At 35.4% G+C, this 19,756-nt stretch overlaps 1 long non-coding RNA gene across 1 annotated transcript; it reads right to left on the minus strand.

The window, feature by feature from the left end:
- Positions 1-548: 548 nt before the first annotated feature.
- LOC118765124 lies at positions 549-16,836 on the minus strand. The gene is made up of 4 exons (XR_005000976.1): positions 16,823-16,836; positions 13,824-13,826; positions 5,127-5,132; positions 549-663 (listed from the first exon to the last, which is right to left on the minus strand). It is a non-coding gene; the product is annotated as an uncharacterized LOC118765124 (long non-coding RNA).
- Between the last annotated feature and the right edge of the window lie 2,920 nt (positions 16,837-19,756).

A 19,756-nucleotide genomic window follows, 5' to 3' on the forward strand; every position in this document is an offset into this window, starting at 1 on the left:
ACCTATTTCTTTATTACCCACAAGGGGCTAAACACAGAGGGGACAAACAAGGACAGACATAGGTATTAAGTCGATTACATCGACCCCAGTGAGTAACTGGTACTTAATTTATCGACCCCGAAAGGATGAAAGGCAAAGTCGACCTCGGCGGAATTTGAACTGACAACGTAACGACAGACGAAATACCGCAAAGCATTTCGCCCGGCGTGCTAACGCTAGCACTGCCATCACTGCTATCGCCACCACCATTGCAGAGGCACAATGACAGCCAAGAAAAACAATCTTTCTTGGTACGCGATTGTTCTTAGAAAAGTAAAAGGTGTACCGATTTACGCATATATGCACGTACACATATTCTAGAATAAACGTATTCACACGTTTACGAGCTATTCGCAACAAAATATTCGATGATCACATACATTTAAATTCCCCAGTGACATAACACTTTGGTAATAATCGTAAACATGCTGTACTCCCCATCACATATTTGTACATATATATGCATGCATATATATATATATATATAAAACTGAGAATGTGTCTGTTTGTCTGTCTGTCTGTCAGTGTGCATCGCTAAAACTAGAGAACTACCCAACCGATTTCATTCAAATTTTACACATACCTTCGGGTCTATGCAGTATCATGAGCCCCCAAAATTTTCAACTTGCGATCTCTTATCTCTTACACTATTTCAGTATTACGTGTCAAAAGTGAAGCAATAACATCTCTATTGTAATGTGCGATACTTCAGTTGTAATATAGATTTATATGTATGTATGTATGTATGTATGTATGTATGTATACACACACACACACACACACACACACACACACATATATATATATATGTATGTATGTATGTATATATGTATGTATATATATGTATATATATATATATATATACATATATACGCATATCTATATGCATGCATGTATATATGCATGTATATGTGTACTTATCCCTTTGGCAAACAATGTTATAATATTGTGTTTGCAGTACTCCAGCATAGCCACAGTCCCATGAACGAAGCGAGTAAAACAATAAAAAAACTACGCAATTTTAATTCCGAGCAACGCCGGGTATCTCTGCTAGTATATACGTGTACATGTTTGTGTGTATATACATATGTATGTATATAATGCGTATATGTGTATGCATATATATATGAATATATGTATATATATATATATACACATACAATTATAATATAATATATGTATGTGTGTGTGTGAGTGGGTAGGTGTAATTTTATATACACGAAGACATGACAATACGCCTCCGCTTGCGTTACCCCGCATCTCTCTTTCTCTCTCGATATATATATATATATATATATATATAGAGAGAGAGAGAGAGAGAGAGAGAGAGGGAGAGAGAGAGAGGGAGAGAGAGAGGAAAGAGAGGTGTGTGGGATATATATACGCGTATGTGTGTGTATGTATATATGCATATATATATATATATATGTGTGTGTGTGTGTGTGTTGTGTGTGTGTGTGGTGTATGTGTGTGTGTGTGTGTATGTGTTTGTGTGTGCATGTGTGTTGCATAAATTGTGTTTTGCTTACAGTAATGTAGAATGTTTTCTTAGAATGTGTTCTTAAACAAGTCGACTGAGTGTATGATTCTCGTTCTTCACAATATGGTCGCCACTTGGAACTAGTTTTAATCAATGAAAAGATATATATATATATCTATATATATATATATATATATATATATATATATAATATATTAAGAGAGAAGAGAGAGAAGAGAGAGAGAGAGAGAGAGAGAAAGGGAGAGAGAGGGAGAGCCGTCAAACAGTTGATGTGAAAAATTAGTTTTATAAATCATTATTCTTTTGAATTTTGCAGTTCTTATTCCTCTCGCAAAATGTTAAAATCAATGTATTTATCATTCTTCGAAAACATAATCAGATTTAGTAATCATTAAATTTTGTAAGTTACCTTAATTTATTGAATACTACCTATATTTGTCGTTGTAGTTTTTGTTCTTTTTTATTGTTGTTGTTCTTTTTTATTGTTGTTGTTGGTTACGTTATTTTCTTTTTATCCTCAGAAAAACTTTGAACAAGCAGATTTGTAATTGAAGGCAATTCCCCTTAACAATTCGGTATCTTTTTATTTTAAGTCTTTAGGACTATATTATCTAAGGTGACTTTTTACTTATGTAAGAATAGTGTAAGACTTATGTAAGACGAGATAGTGAAGATGCCGACGACCGCTCGGTTCAAAGTCTCCCTTGACCACAAATGGCCTGAACTCTTTACATGAACACCACCCTGTACATAACTTCATGTCCCCCTACATGGCCTTGCTTTTTGCTTTTTGAGCCCAAAAGTTAACTAACTAACTAACATAATCTGTGAATTGAAGGAAATTTGATTGATCACCATTTCTAGCAGGGCCAGCGAACACGTAAGGGCTTCTTCTTTGGTTTGCTTTACATACTACTTTTTTCTCTGTGTATACCACATGTGTCTTTCTCTAAGCAACACAAAGAAAATATAACACTCAAGGAGATTATTATTTTACCGTTTTTCATTGCAGCAGACAATTTCTTTGTTTTAATGAACAAGAAATAAACAATAGGATTCTAAAAATATCTTTTGATTCGAATAATTATATTTGCATTAAATATTTAATTTTTTTTTAAAATATGTAGTTTCGACATTTTAATATAATGTCGAGGAGCAAACAAAACAAAAGAGCTCTACCTTGTCTGCTCTCTGCTATTTAACCTCTACAGCACAAGAGATCTTGCAGGCTTTAATAGAAAGGCAAAAGTTGTGTTGAGAGTTCGAAAGCTCTTATATTATTGACGTGCTTGTTTTGAAGACAGAATGAAAGATAATTTTCCGATAGTAACGGAAAGAAAATGTAGATACAGTATAATACCAAATGACTCTAAAAATTATCGCCTATTGTTATTCAATAAGTTTACTCTGCGACCAACGAAGGAGCCGTGAGTTAACGAGGAAACCTAAATGAGGTCCCTAACATTATAGAAATAGTAGCCAATCTGCCACAATTAATATTGTGTGAACCATAAGGAGATATACACTGATCAATGTAAATTCTGATGATCAAAAAGACGGGATGCTGATGGCTGAAACGCACATCTGCACTGAATGATGCACCACAATCAGTTGTTCAGAATCTCACTCGCAAGGGACAGATAAACGATGGGTCGAAACGATCGTAGTGATTGATAAAGAATCTCGTGAATTCCATTTTCTCTTTCTCTCATACGTTATATACTGGACGGACACGAAGGAATATCTGAAGTAAATCCAGTGGAACTTATATCCATATTGTAGATATGTATATACGTGCACACGCACACATATGCGTACAAGCAGTTTCCTCGTTGGCCTTTTTACAAGGGTTGTACTTCACTCGACGTCTAGGGTTAGGTTTAGGAAGACGGTCTTTAAGTTGGTAGTAACAGTTATAACTAGGCATAGTTTTCGGAAAATATTCTCAAGATTTACAAGATATACAGAACAAACAGGTTAATTACAGATGCCAGAGGGAAAGGGCCATCAAGTTAAACTCTAAGGTAGCAGAAGTTGTCTCGATGTATCTGTGAATGAAGAAAGGAGATTTACGCATTCTAAAGTGTCCTTTGCATATATTCCATAAGATTTATGTAAGTTTTCGCATAAATTTCACAATAATTCGAATAACTAACTCTATAAAATCATTTATCATTGTTATGATCATCACTTTTAAAATCTTAAACCCACCTCTACCTCACCCTTCTTCTCTACAAACCTTCTGTGGAAACAAAAGAAATATTCTGTTGTTTCTCAAATTCCTGTAATATTCTGTTGTGACATTTTCCCATGGCTGAGTCGCAATACTTCTCTTTCATTCTCCCCTCTTGTCTTTTTTTCTGTCTCTTTGGTCATACGTTTCTTTCTGCTTTTCTTCAAGATTCTCTCTCTCTCTTACTCACTCTTATTGTGTTTCTTTTCTTCACTTCCCCCTTCCTTTAATTTTTCTTTTTGTTTCTATTTTCCTACTATTATTTTTATTTTATTCTTCTCTCCGTCTGTCTTCTTCTTTACTTCCATCTATCGTTGTTTGTTTTCAACTCTCCAATTGATTTCTTTAATTCTTTCTTCGTTTCTTGCGTTCTCTATGTTTCAAACCTTCCTTCTCTTTCTCACTCTTTTAAAAATCTTAGTTTTTCTTTGTTTCTCTGCCTCTTTCTTCTCCCTCTCTTCTTTTGCCCCTTCCTTCCTTCCTTCCTTCCTTCCTTCCTTCCTTCCTTCCTTCCTTCCTTCCTTCCTTCCTTCCTTCCTTCCTTCCTTCCTTCCTTCCTTCCCTTTTTTGTTTGTGTGTCTTCTTTCTTTCTTCTTAATTGCTTCTATTTCTGTTTCTTCCAAGCCATTAGAAAAATCCGTACTATAGTGTCGTAAAAAGCTACGGACAGACTCATACATCACTGTAACACAAAACCGTACACTATGAAGTTTTCAACCTGCTAGAAATAGCAATCACATCTTTTCCTGTTTCTCACTATATCATCTTAAAAGAGCAAAGATACATTGATTAATGTTGTACTGAATAGATTTGAGCTACAAAAGAGACGAGGTGGTTACGGCTTGAATGTCTTTGATCAACAACAATTACATAGAAGAGAACAGTGCACCGTCAACATCAAAAGCTGTAAAAAATAACGACACAGTATTGTAAGATATTACGTAACATACACAGCTGTAAGTATCGCACCCCTGATAGATGGAAAAGCAGAAAATTTGTCAAAGGTTTTGGAGTAGGGCAAAGTTTTAACCAACTATATACTGAGGCATTAGAGTGGAATTCGACATAATGTGGAATACCATATCTATAACTGTGAAACTGTCTAAAATCATAAGTCAAGCGCTGGTTTTCCCATTAATGGAATCCTAGTGTTATTTTGAAAATTTAAGAAATTATATAAAGAATATACAAGATTTCGTGAAAGCCACGAATGTAAAATAATACTTGTAAAATAGTATTATAAAGATCATAATATATTACTATACAACGGTGCATGTGTAGATCCAGTTGGTGATATATAACCGTGAAACGGATTAAGACTATCTATCTAGTATGCCATTGCGAGATTAGAACTCAGAACTCAAAAAGTGGGAACAAATACGGCAGGGTTGCAATGTTTCTTTCGGTCTTTTGAGTTTTGAGTTCAAATTCTCTTTGAGAATATACGACTGCCGGCATTGGGTCCAACGTTTTTATATTTCAGCAAATTCTCCCACACTTGATTAATAATTTATTTTATCGATGAAAGGTGAAATTGACTGTGGCAAGATTTGAACTCAGAGCCACCAGAGAGTCGAAACAAACATTGAGAGGCATTGTTTTCAACACTTTAGCATTCTGCCGAATCGCTGCCTTAAATGCTATTTCTTTACTACCAACAAGGGGCTAAACACAGAGAGGACAAACAAGGAGAGACAAACGGATTAAGTCGATTATATCGACACCAGTGCGTAACTGGTACTTATTTAATCGACCCCGAAAGGATGAAAGGCAAAGTCGACCTCGGCGGAATTTGAACTCAGAACGTAGCGGCAGACGAAATACTTATTTCTTTACTACCCACAAGGGTCTAAACACAGAGAGGACAAACAAGGACAGACAAACGGATTAAGTCGATTATATCGACCCCAGTGCGTAACTGGTACTTAATTTATCGATCCCGAAAGGATGAAAGGCAAAGTCGACCTTGGTGGAATTTGAACTCAGAACGTAACGGCAGACAAAATACGGCTACGCATTTCGCCCGGCGTGCTAACGTTTCTGCCAGCTCGCCGCTCTTCGCTGCCTTAATTGCGTTAGACGACTAATGAAGAATATGCATCACATTTTGGTGATTAAAAAAAGGCTTTTAGACTGAAATTAAGGTCTGGGTAATTTTTTTTAGCTTTTAGACAGTTGAACTATGTGAGTTTTCTGCAGTGATTGAGGATTGTAATTAATGACTGAGATGACGGGGATCTGGGTTGTATTCACAGATCTTACAGATGTTGAATTTCTTTCAGAAATCCAAGGCTTCAAGATGGTATTTAAGGAATCACGCAACATAACTAAAACACATGAAGACAAAAATAAAAACGATTGCGTAAGAATAGACAAACAGAAAAAAAAAACAATGAATACCTAATACAAACATCAAGAATAATAGTACAAAGAAATAAATAAGTAACTGAACAGCAGAACAGATAAAATTAAACAACAAAGCTATGTTATTCGTTAATTTCATTTTGTTCTGTTTTGCTATTGTTTTCTTTACTCAGATTTCATGTTGTTTGTGTTTCCAAACCATTTATTTAGCGACTGGCTCTAACTGTTTACCATAACATCGTGACAATAAAGACACACTCTCCGCTTCTATGACACCCGTCTGAATACCACAGCACTTCCTTTGAAAATAAAAACAACAAAAACTACACCACCACCACCAACAACAACATCAGCACCACCAACAACAACAGCAACAACAACAAAGATAACGATTGCCCAAGTCAGCATAAAGCTTCAAATTGCTGAGAAATGGGAATAGTCCATCTAAACGTCTCGCTGTTATATTACAATAATAAGTATATGCTTTCAAACTCACGAAGGATCTTTAAAAGAGGGTACTTAGCTTTGTTTTTATAGCGCAAAGTGGATGAGAAATGAATCTCCACTTGGAGAAGCTGCTAGCCTTAAACCAAATAACATTCCCAGATGCTTTATTGACAATTCCTCTACCGTAGATAAACTATGGTACGATACAATACATGCTTTGCCTAGAAACACAGTGAAACGGCACCACTATGTAAGTAACAATGAAACTTATAGCATCATTACAACCATCATCGCAACTACCAACTGCAGCGATAGCAACAACACACCACCAACAAATCGACTTATACATAAATAATTAGGTTATCCATAGTTCAGTCAAAAATCTGACTATTAGGACATGGGAATGCATGTTCGTATCTTACCAACATCTATTGATATCTGTAGATATCCAAACTTCATCTGAAGCTTCTGCGTTATAAGCTATGACATTCCAAAACAGCGAATAAACATGGTAGATTATTCAATTCGATATACGAATAGGGCATTTGGGAACTTCATTCGGTTAAACGCTTCGAATTGTTGGAGTGGATTTAAAAGATTTTTACTCCAACCACACCTTATCTGTTATTTTGACACAAACCCAACATCACGAAGCTGTCATTAAGTCTTCATTAGAGGGAGGGAGAGACAGAGGAAGAAAGAAGTAGGAGAAACATTACGGATTCTGCCAAGACAGCACTCTAATAATTAAAAGCGAAAACAATTAATAACTATTTCAAATAGTCTTAAGTCCTGTGACCATTTCTTGATGATTTATGGTAAAATAAACTCAAACTTGTCAAAATGCATGAAAAATAAATAAATACATAAATAAATAGATAAACAATAATATTGAAATGAAAACATAAGCTAAATAAATCGTAATGCACATAAACATTCACAATATTACACTCCTTCCATATATACGCATACATATACACACTTCTGCGTGCGCTCGAGAGTGTATGTGTATAAGTGTGTGTGTTTAGCTATATTTACAATGCGTTTATATGTATATGTAGGTGTGTGTGTATATATATATATATATATATATTATATATATATATATATATATATATATATATATATATGTATATAAATATATATATATAGTATATATATATATATATATATACACACACATAGGCAAAATTTTTTTATTACCATATATACACATCGACATGTTGAGAGAAATTGAAAGAGAGACAGACAGAGGGGGGGCAGGGAGAGAGTATTATAGAGATACATACATAAAAGTTTGCTTTTCATATTTTGTCACGTATTCATGCAAATTTTGGCATACACATGTGAAACGTGTGTGTGTGTGTGTGTGTGTGTGTGTGTGTGTGTGTGTGTGTGTGTGTGTTTCTGTGTGTGCATGTCTATATTTTTCACATGCGCAAGGTTGACAACTATTTCGAAGTTTAGGCTTCGAAGCATTTGTCCTTTAAGCCTGACAAAGGGAACAAAGCCAAAACGCTCGAGTTTTCCTATGTAGAAACAATATATATATATACTAGCATACCCGTGGCGTAAAAAATGCCGACAGTTTTATTAATGATAGAATCTATATATTACGTATGTTTGATCTATGTATGTACGTATGTGTGCAATTATATATATATATATATATATACATACACACACAATAATCTATTTTCAACTTTTATTTGAATGTGGTCACATCAGTAGTGTCTATCCCTTGTCTAATCTCAAATAAACACGTAACCAATTCGGTAACATTCACATAAAAAAGTAGTAAGGCCAGAGGACTGGAAACTGTTTGCGCATTATATACTGTTTTCTCCCCTACCCTCTCTAAGGGTCATTTTTGTATTACATGTCCTTTTTCTCTCTCGTTATTTGCGTATTTAACTCATTTGTTTTCGTATTTCATGATGGTGCATATATATATATATATGTATATATATATATATATATGCATATATATATATATTATTATTTAATTGAACGCCTCGCATCCATTTCCAAATATATACCTATATATATAAATATAAAAGGTTATTAATAATGGTAATAGTAATATATATAAGGATATGTGTGTGTTTCTGTCTGTGTTTGTCTTTCACGACTTCTCGACAACTAGTGTTGGTGTGTTTACGTCTCCGTAATTTTGCGGTTCGGCAAAAGACACAGATAAAGTGCTATGTTTAAAAATTGTGTACTGGGACCGATTCAATCGGCTAAAAATTCTTCAAGGCAGTGTCCCTGCATGGTTGTAATCTAATGACACACATGCATACATACATGCATACATACATACATACATACATACATACATACATACATACACACATACTTGTTTCAGTCATTAGAGTGAAACCATGCTGGGGCACTTCATTGAAGAAGTTTTATAGTCGAATGAATCGAACCCAATATTAATTTATTTTTAAGCTTGGTACTTATTTTATCGGGTTTCTCTCATTTTCTGTCTACCAAATCCATTCACCAAGCTTTTGTCGGCCTAAGGTGCCACGCAGTGGGACTGGACCCAGAACCCTGTGATTGGGAAGCAAACTTCTTACCACACAGTCACGCTTGAGATTGTTCCAAGTTCACCGTCGCTATTTATAAAAACCTTACAAGAAGTTCTCGGAATGCGTCTTTGCAGCTAATTTTTCATTTACACACTGAGTCGTATTAATTATCCTAGCCCGCGAGACATCGTCAGGACGTTGTTTAGTTGAATAAACAATCGTCTCTACATTTCTGCATGAAAAACAGTTGGAGCAATTATTAATCAAAAAAGAAAAAAAAAATGCATACGTTGGCACTGAATAAATATTGTTCATTAAAATCAGTGCTATATCTAACACTAGGATTAGATAAGGCGGCGAGCTGGCAGAAACGTTAGCACGCCGGGCGAAATACGTAGCCGTATTTCGTCTGTCGTTACGTTCTGAGTTCAAATTCCGCCGAAGTCTACTTTGCCTTTCATCCTTTCGGAGTCGATAAATTAAGTACCAGTTACGCACCAGTTAAGACAAACGACTTAATCCGTTTGTCTGTCCTTGTTTGTCCCCTCTATGTTTAGCCCCTTGTGGGTAATAAAGAAACAATTAATAATGATCTATACAATCTTTAAAGGTAGTGCTCCCGCATGGCCGCACTCCAGTATGTGAAACTAATAAACGCTCATAAATAAGCCCTCACCTCATTATCTTTAGTACACACGCGTCTTCCCGTGTTTCGGTTGCCGTTATGATTTCTGTTGCTTTTGTTGTTGGTGTTGTTTTTGCTGTTATTGTTGTTCACATATTTTTAGATAATAAAAAAGAGTCAAACATCAGGATCCCCACCTCAGAACTCAAAGAGTTGGAACAAATACGGCAGGGTGCAATGTTTCTTCCGCTTTTTGAGTTTTGAGTTCAAATTCTCTTTGAGAATATAAGACTGCCGGCATCCGGTCCAACATTTTTATATTTCAGCAAATTCCCCCCATACTTGATTAATAATTAATTTTATCGAAGAAAGGTGAAATTAACTGCCGTAAGATTTGAACTCAGAGCCATCAGAGAGTCGGAACAAACATTGTTAGGCATTGTTTTCAACACTTTAGCATTCTGCCAGCTCGCCGCCTTAATTGCGTTAGACGATTAATGAAGAATATGCATCACATTTTGGTGATTAAAAAAGGCTTTTAAACTGCTGGCAGAAACGTTAGCACGCCGGGCGAAATGCGTCTGCCGTTACGTTCTGAATTCAAATTCTGCCAAGGTCGACTTTGCTTTTCATCCTTTCGGGATCCATAAATTAAGTACCAGTTACGCATTGGAGTCGATATAATCGACTTAATCCGTTTGTCTGTCCTTGTTTGTCCTCTCTGTGCTTAGCCCCTTGTGGGTAGTAAAGAAATAAAGGTTTGGGTAATTTTTTAGCTTTTAAACAATTGAAATATGTGAGTTTTCTACATCTAGCACTAGGATTAATAATGATGTGTTAGAATCTTTAAAAGCAGCGCTCTCGCATGGCCGCACTCCAGTATGTGAAACTAATAAACGCTCGTAAACAAGCCCTCACCTCATTCTCTTTAGTACACACGCGTCTCCCCGTGTTTCGGTTGCCGTTATGATTTCTGTTGCTTTTGTTGTTGGTGTTGTTGTTTTTTGCTGTTATTGTTGTTCACATATTTTTAGATAATAGAAAAGAGTCAAACATCAGGATCCCCACCTCAACCTCCTTTGTCCTTTGTCTACCTAATTGTGATCACCTGTTTCTGCTTTTTATCGTTGCCCTATTCACATTTCAACATTCAGCCGCCCCTCACACGCCCAATACCGCATTCCCTCCTATTTTCCGCATCCACCACCCACAGCTAAAATACCTGAATCTGACACCTGTGTGGAGTTAAAAGCAACTTTCTTTGACCTAGACAAGCCCTACCTATTTAACTTTTCTTATTACCTTTGACATTGCTCTTTCTTGCTTCCCCCCATCACACCGCATGCTTCCTGGTGGGTGCGCACGTGTGCTATGTCAGTGCGCGAGTGTCTGTGTGTGAGCATGTTTGCATATGTGTGTGTGAGTGCGTGAGTGTGTTTGTGTGTGTGTGTGTGTGTGTGTGTGTGTGTGCATGTTTGCATGTATGTGTATGTATGTGTGTATACATGTAGATTTAACGGTAGCTATTTGTAAGCGTACAAGTATACATGTTTATTTCTATCTGCGTTTATTATGTGTATATATATCTATGTGTGTGTGTCTATACATACATGCTTAATACTTACACACATACGCACGCATACAGACACGTATATTTATACACACATAGACATATATGTACGCATACATATATATACGTAAAACATATATATATAGATACAGGGTTTTTAAAAAGTCTCTCCGCAGTGAAATTTTTTCATCCTGCGCATCACCATGGTGCTACTTCAAGATGTTTTCGGTGAACGGATTATTTCGAAGGGACTTGGGCCACCAAGATCACTTGATTTAACACCGCCAGGTTTTTTCTTCTGGGGAGTAAGTAAAGGACCAGTGTAGAAGAATCGACCAAAGACCATTAAATACTTACTGCGGAGAGACTTTATGAACACCCTATACATATATATATATATATATATATATATATGTGTGTATATATATATATATATATATATATATATATTATATATATATATATATAGTATATATATATATATATATATATATATAGATATATATATATATATATATATATATATATATATATATATATATATATATATATATATATATATACATATATAGATAGATAGCTAGATATACATACACATACATACGAACACGCATACATATACATATAAACATCTGTGTGTATATATATATACACACACACCTACGCTTGAATACTTGTGTGTATGTTGGAAGGGGTATGTTCGTTCATGCGAGACAGAGCTCACCGGTTAATCTGTACGGGTATATGTAAACTGAGCTCAGGTGACTTGATACAATATCTATAGACATAGCGTATATCCAGGTATTATTCTATTTACAGAAATATAAAAAAAGCTATTAAAATCGTTTGTGTTTTCAAACATTTCCCTCATCAAATACCTACAATACGAAGAGAAGGTATGGTGGAATACTTATGTTACGGAGAGGAAGGAGCAAGGATAGTTATTTAGCTCAGCGCCTGGAGATAGTGTGCAGTTTGGTGTACAAGATATGGTTAAAGAAATGAGAAAACTGAATAGATGTAGCATGTGGCCATCCAGCTCCGATGAGGAGAATAAACACTAAGTTTCAGAGCCAGAAGCCTGAGTGTGTTGGCGAGCAACTTCATTGTTTAATGACACAGTCTGTTATGTTCGCATGTGGTGTGGAAGTATGGCGGCGGCATTCCAGAGTGGGTCTCACCTGAGCTTTGTATATGATTACTAATTATTAGGTACACAAGTATTTTCTTACTCTGATAAAGAAAACCAATATTTGCAAAGCTACCATGATAAGGAAAACCAAATATTGCAAAACTACCATGTCTAAATCAACAGCAACCAGATGCTTATCACCGGCCCATGTATAATGGAGTCTTCGATTTTGAATGGGGCAGTGAGGTACTATCCCGTTTTGCCTTCAGATGCAAATCTGATCTCAACGAATTTGACTTCATATTACCAGCTGCAGGTGACATTAGTTTTTGTTTCCATTGTACCTACATGCAACTTTCTTTGTGCGCATGCGTCGCCCTCTGAACATTTCGATTTTAGATGCTTATACTCTTGTATGTTACCGTACATCTGTTGATCTCCTGCATGAACTCACATGCTTTGCGCAGACAAATATTTCTTTCTTTCTTTTTCAGCGAGCCCTTTCTTTTCTTACAGCGCTTTATTCCGTTTCTCGGCCACTCTTGCAACATTTGCTTTACCCAAGCCGTTGTTGTTTTTATTTGATTCCGGAATTGCGCAAAACAAATTTAACTTCAGTAAGATCTGTACGTAAAGAAACGCAACAAAATACTACAAGATATTTTGTCCGGTCTTTCACTGATTCTGTAAATTCTTCGTCTTAGAAGGGAATCAATGAAGTAAGAAACCAACATAAAGTGCAGGTTATAGAGTTTGTCTATGGAGACCACATCCCAAATTGTTTCTAGTTGTTCTGCTCTTGCAGTTCATCAGGGTTATATTTATAGACATCGTCGAGTCGGCGGCTGGCTATATCTATCGAGCAATATATCGAAGGTTCGACGTGGAAATTGCAAAATGACCCGACCATGTACCAAATATGGTAAACACTTAAATTCCTGACTATATCAATTTGGAACATGCTCAATTGATAAAGAAATGAAGGCATACAATTGTCAAAGGCAGGAGTAAAAATGTCTGTACTCTGATAGACATATTGATTTCTTTCGACTAAAACATTGCCCAGAAGGAGATGAAGAAATTGGTAAAGTATCTTGAAATGGAAATAAGCAGTATGTGTATTATAGGAGTGAAAATAGTTTCAAAAATAATTGGAACACAAGGTATGATAAAACAAACCAATGAGAAAAGTATAATAGTAATGGCAGCGAAAACAAACTTACAAATAAGAAAATACAAAAACAAAGACAACCATGTCTACATGACACTTACAGTTCGATAGCACAATTTAAGCAGTACACATTCTGCACAGCACTTCTAACGTATGTCCTACACAATTTCCATCCAATAGTAATGTATAAGGCACACATCCTACTTGCTACTAGAAACTCGCACAATTGTAACCTATTCAATTACCACCATTCAGGTGAAGACTAATTCAGTCCTCACTTTCTCACTCAGGCGAAGCATACACGATAAGGGTCAAAACGCTTGTGACCCTAAGATACCTTTAAATTATATTGTATGGTTTCCTAAATTTTAATGGCTTTAGAAGAAAAACTTGTAAAACATCAGAGGGGCTCCAGCAGATTCTGCGTTGGCCTAAGTATCCCTGATGTTTACTTATGCCCATATACAAACCACCAATCATCACCCGACATTAAAACACATAAAAACACAACTCACAGTACATACGAATTATAAGCGCCTCCCTACCCCACAAAAAGAAAAACAAAAATTAATAAATAAACACAGCTTACATTAAATATATTCTACATAACAGAAGAATCTCTAAACGTAACACTAGCAATATTAAAAGACACTCCACAACAGAACAGATATAGCATACGAACACAACCGAGAAAAAAACAATGCTGCCAACACCGAGGAGCACAGAGACGCAACTGGTTGTGATGTACAACTCGTATGAAACTTATAATAATTATAATAACAGTGATTTCGATATGCGACAACAGTGATTGCATATCTGCTGTAGGGTAGTTATGACACTTTATTCATGCTTGAACTAGTTCATTTCATTTCCTTTTCCTAATTAGAGTGAATAGACTGGTAAAGGAATATGTTTCATCGGTTAACTGTCGTTCAGGACACTACGTGAAGACGAAGACTTCGATGGTGATCCAATTTATTCAAATGTTAGAAAAATTAAATTAATAATATATGGTATGCAAAATATACAAAAATAAATTTAAACAAAAAGCTGAAATGAAAATGCATTTCTTTCTTGCATAATATTTCAAAATATTTATAAATTCTCCATATGGACATATGGCAAGTGTAGATAAATGCATCACTATAACCAATCGGTTGTAGAATTGTATCTAAAATGTAATATTTGACTAAGATGGGTGCCTTTTGTCAGACGGTTAAGTCTATGGTTTTTTTAGTATCAAAGACATCCACGAAGGATCGTCATCTCTACTGATTAATAGCCGCCGAAAATGATGATAAATCTATTGATAAGACTAGTGAGACTTTCACCTACATTGGTTGCACTTAGTAGGATACAGTATATGATGACTGATACATCAGTGGTTTATTTGATGCTCAAATGACTTCTGTATGGTATATAGGATGGAAAATGTGTGTATATAATTTATGAATAGATCAGAAAAAAAAAAAGGGATTCCAATCTGACAACAGCATAAAAAGATCTTCCGTCCTATTTCCATGTAGCTAAAAATTCTGTTGATTCCGAACACTTACTACTCTAAACTCTAAGTTGGGTCATCCACTTCACGACAAATTAAACGAAGTCAAGCGCCCTCCAACACCATATTTTATAAAGCGTTACTACACTAAGATCGGTTTCTCCATTCTTTAGTGTGTTATAATATTAAGTTTCAGCCCTCGGCATTTATAATTATATTTACCATACATCCATTGACGTAAGTGCTACCGTCACACCAAGCACGTGTTCTGGCCGATGTCTCAAACAAGAACATATGAGAGGGCGATTCTCAGAACTGACCCATCATAAAGACTAACCAATTCTGTATGCATAACATAAAAAATACGATCTAGCTGTCCACAGAAATAAAGACAGAAAATATTGCACAAGAAGGTGTTGGCGTCGACAGCTGGATGGGATAACTAACGATGATGACGGCTTCCTTACAGATGCTCCCTGAAGGGGAAAAAGAAGGCAAAAACTCACCTTTTACTTTTGAAACTGCCGATCTGAAAGAAAATAAAAATAAAAACGTTATCCTGAATGTTTGAAGAATAGAGATGATACATAAATACGTATGCACATACATACATACATACATACATACATACATACATACATACATACATACATACATATATGCACACATGAATAGATACAAATATAGATTTATGCATGTATGTGTACATATACAGACATATAATCATTCATACTAGCTACAAGAGATAGCTTTTGTACAAACCACGTACGCTTATGGTACACCATCCATTCTAGCCATTGCTGTTACAATGAGAGATCGTCAACACGTTAGCTCGATTTGCTGGAAGTAGTACCCAGATCACCGTCAGATCACAATCTAACGTCTCAGAAAAGGACACGTTGGATAATGAGGTTCACTGTTGTGTGTGTGTGTGTATATGTATGTATGTATGTATGTATGTATGTATGTATGTATGTATGTATGTACGTACGTATGTATGTATGTATGTATTTATATATGTATGTGAGTGTGTATGTGAGTAAGTGTGTGTGTGTGTCTGTATGCGCATGTACATATATGCGCACGCGCGTATGTGCACACTCACACACACACAGAAACACATATGCACGCATACACATACGAACCATTCCTGATCCAGAAGGCTCACGTTCAGTGCCGTCATAGTCATGACCATAACGACCAGTGCATCGAATATTTCCTTATCCAATTTATACTATACTTATCTTTTCTATTTAGTAGAGTGTTATGTAATTTGACGAATATTTCTCTACTATTTCTATCCGGTCGAGATACCACACAGATACCCACTAGTTGAGCCATGTTTCTCACATATTAGCTGCAGCTTTGAACTTTTAGACGTTCGAGTAGAATTTTAATGTCATCGACTTTAAAAGTTGAGGAGAGTATTCAAATATTATGAGCGTCATTTAAATATTCCCTTTCTCTCTATATATATATCTATCACTCACTCACTTACTCTCACTCTCTCTATCTATTTATCTAATATGCACATGTACACCCAAACACACAGCTGCACGGTATTAGCGAACTGAAAGAAGGAATAATGCTCAAAACTTGGAAGCATGATAATGGATACTTTAATGGAATTTAAATGAAGAACTGGGACCGATGGTTTCATGTTGTGATATTTGTCAAAAATCATTCAACCAGAAAATATAACATATCCTAAAATAGCCACCAATGATTAGTCAGCAATCCGTAAAATGATCCTTCAGGAAACTCCACTCCCTTTTCTCTGTATATCAAAAGCATACATTAAAAAGTATTTACATATCTATTTCTCTCTCAGCTAGGCGTATTTAACTTTCTTTCAATCCTACTTATTCCTGTTATGCTGTGCATAAAATGTCACCGTCACCGTCACCATGACCGACCAGGCTATCAGATGTTGCTTCACATCGCTGGTCACAATGCGCTTCGCATTGATTTAGCCTTCAAATGACGCCACCCCGCTGGCTATGCGAGCAGGCCAACAGAAGAAAGAGTGAGAGAAAGTAGTGGCGAAAGAGTACAGCAAGGATCGCCACCATCCCCTGCCGGAGCCTCGTGGAGCTTTAGGTGTTTTCGTTCAATAAACACTCACAACGCTCGGTCTGAGAATTGAAACCGCGATCCTACGACCGCGAGTCCGCTGCTCTAACCACTGGGCCATTGCGCCTCCACGCATAAAATGTATATTGTTTAATTAATGCTGAGACATGCCGTCAAAATCAAAAACAAAGAAATTAAGTGATCCTATATGGTAATAACCTAATTTATTGCAACTTTATATAAGAGCCGATTATTCTATGGGAGAAAAAACCGGGTACCTCTTCTCTGAGGAGCAGTCCATAAGGAGACACCTCTCTGTTTATTTTTTATTTTTCCCGTCAAAAGCATAGAAGGAATATCTTTACTATCATTTTTTTCACAGCTAGACCATTTAATACTTAAGGTTATTTAATTCCTTCTGATTCACGCTGAGTTAAACATAATATGCCATATATACATTTACACATACATAGAAAAATGTATGTATGTATGCACGCACGTAAACAACATACTATATAGTGTCTCGACATGTGGCTTTATATTCCTGGTTATGAAAACAACAGATACAGTTAAGTAATATCGTTTATACATAAGTGCATACATACATACATACATACATACATACATACATACATACACACACACACACACACCACACACACACACACACACACACCACACACACACACACATATATATATATATATATATATAATAATATATATATATACAGTCATGTATTTGTGTGTGCAATGTTGCTGAGTTTGTGAATATACAAGTAGATATATATATATATGGTTAATCTATAATTTGTGTGTATATCTATCTATCTATCTATCTATCTATCTATCTATCTATCTATCTATCTATCTATCTATCTATCTATCTATCTATCTATATCTATATCTATATCTATCTATCTATATCTATCTATCTATCTATCTATCTATCTATCTATCTATCTATCTATCTATCTATCTATCTATCTATCTATCTATCTATCTCTCTCTCTCTCTCTCTCTATATATATATATATATATATATATATATATATATATATATATATATTATATATATATATATTATATATATATACATATTCAGACACAGGCAAATTGTACAGACAGAGTAACATTACGAGCTCCCACCATTCGCGCTGTCTTTACATATGTCCTCATTCTCAAGTACAGCACATGAAAAGGTCAGTTGTTATAAGTCTGTGACAAAACTATCTACCTTGATATTTATACTGTAAGCAAAAAATTAGGAATTTCTTAAAAACATCTGCCCCTTTATCTGTCCTTTTATTATATGTCTGTCAGAGTGTCTGTCCGTCTGTCTTTCTATGTAACTATCTGTCTCTATGTAACTATCGGTAGCTATCAGTCTATGTAACTATCAGTTCTATGTAACTATCAGTGGTCGTTATGTCTTATTGCATGGTCGATTGTATAGAAACTAAAAGTCAAACGTTGTTGGGACACATTATTCTTCTCCTCAAGACTGTCTTATCTAATTTACCTATCATTTACCTTGATTCCATCTAGCAGCATCTTTGGAAACTGATAGCAAAGTCTTAATCAACCACGTCCAGTAACAATGACAAAGAAGTTATTTCGCTGTAGGAATGTCAGCTAGTTATGACCGTTTTGTCTGAGAGATATCTTCAGATACAGAAACTGATAAACAACGAAACTTATAGAGAATCAAATAAGTTATATAGTGAGCTAAAAATGAGCTTTATTAAAAAGTATAATTAAAAGATGTAATATTGACAAATTACACGCGTTTTTGACGTACTAAATGAAGAATGTTTTTGATGCAAAACGTGTTATTCTTTGTAATATACATACTGAACTTATTATTTTAAATTTTAGTAAACAGCGGTTCGCATCTATGGATGGGTTTAATTTTTAAATTCTTATATTTGAAGAAAGAGAGGTGTAATATTTAAGACATTCTTTTTGGTATTTGAAAAAAAAAAAATCATTTCAGTATTTGAAAATAAATCACGAACTTATTTGTGTTAAAATGCAACTTTTAAGTGCTTCTTACTTCTGTATACACAATAAATGTACGGCCTGTTGTCTAGGTGTTTAGTCGTTTCATATGATTTAGTACATCATTGCAAGACTGAACCCAGTAGTTCCTTGGAATACCTCTAATCATTTTAACTTCTCCAGATATATAAGAAGGTTGCAGTTGAACAATTATACAGGGCTCAACAACTTGCTAGTTGGTTGTTAGATTTACTATAAGTTAGTTGGAACCCGAGTTTAGTTGTATCCAGGAAGTTGGCAAACATTAGACCGTCGTCCCTATAATTAGTAAAATATTGTCAGGTGGATAGAGTGTTTGATAATTGTGTGCATTTTTCAGGGATTTAACATTACATGGCTATAGATTATCAATTGGTAACTCTAAGGTCAATCGACTGTGACACATGCACACGGTAATTAGCACTGCAAATTGAGTTAAAAGCCTAAAAGATCTGTAAAATAGATTCTGGCTTAGTTGTTTGATAGGGTTAATAAATAAATCTTCCTGTATTCCAGCTGTCACA

This window comes from Octopus sinensis, linkage group LG1 (assembly GCF_006345805.1).
Source record: "Octopus sinensis linkage group LG1, ASM634580v1, whole genome shotgun sequence".
Lineage (NCBI taxonomy): Eukaryota > Metazoa > Mollusca > Cephalopoda > Octopoda > Octopodidae > Octopus > Octopus sinensis.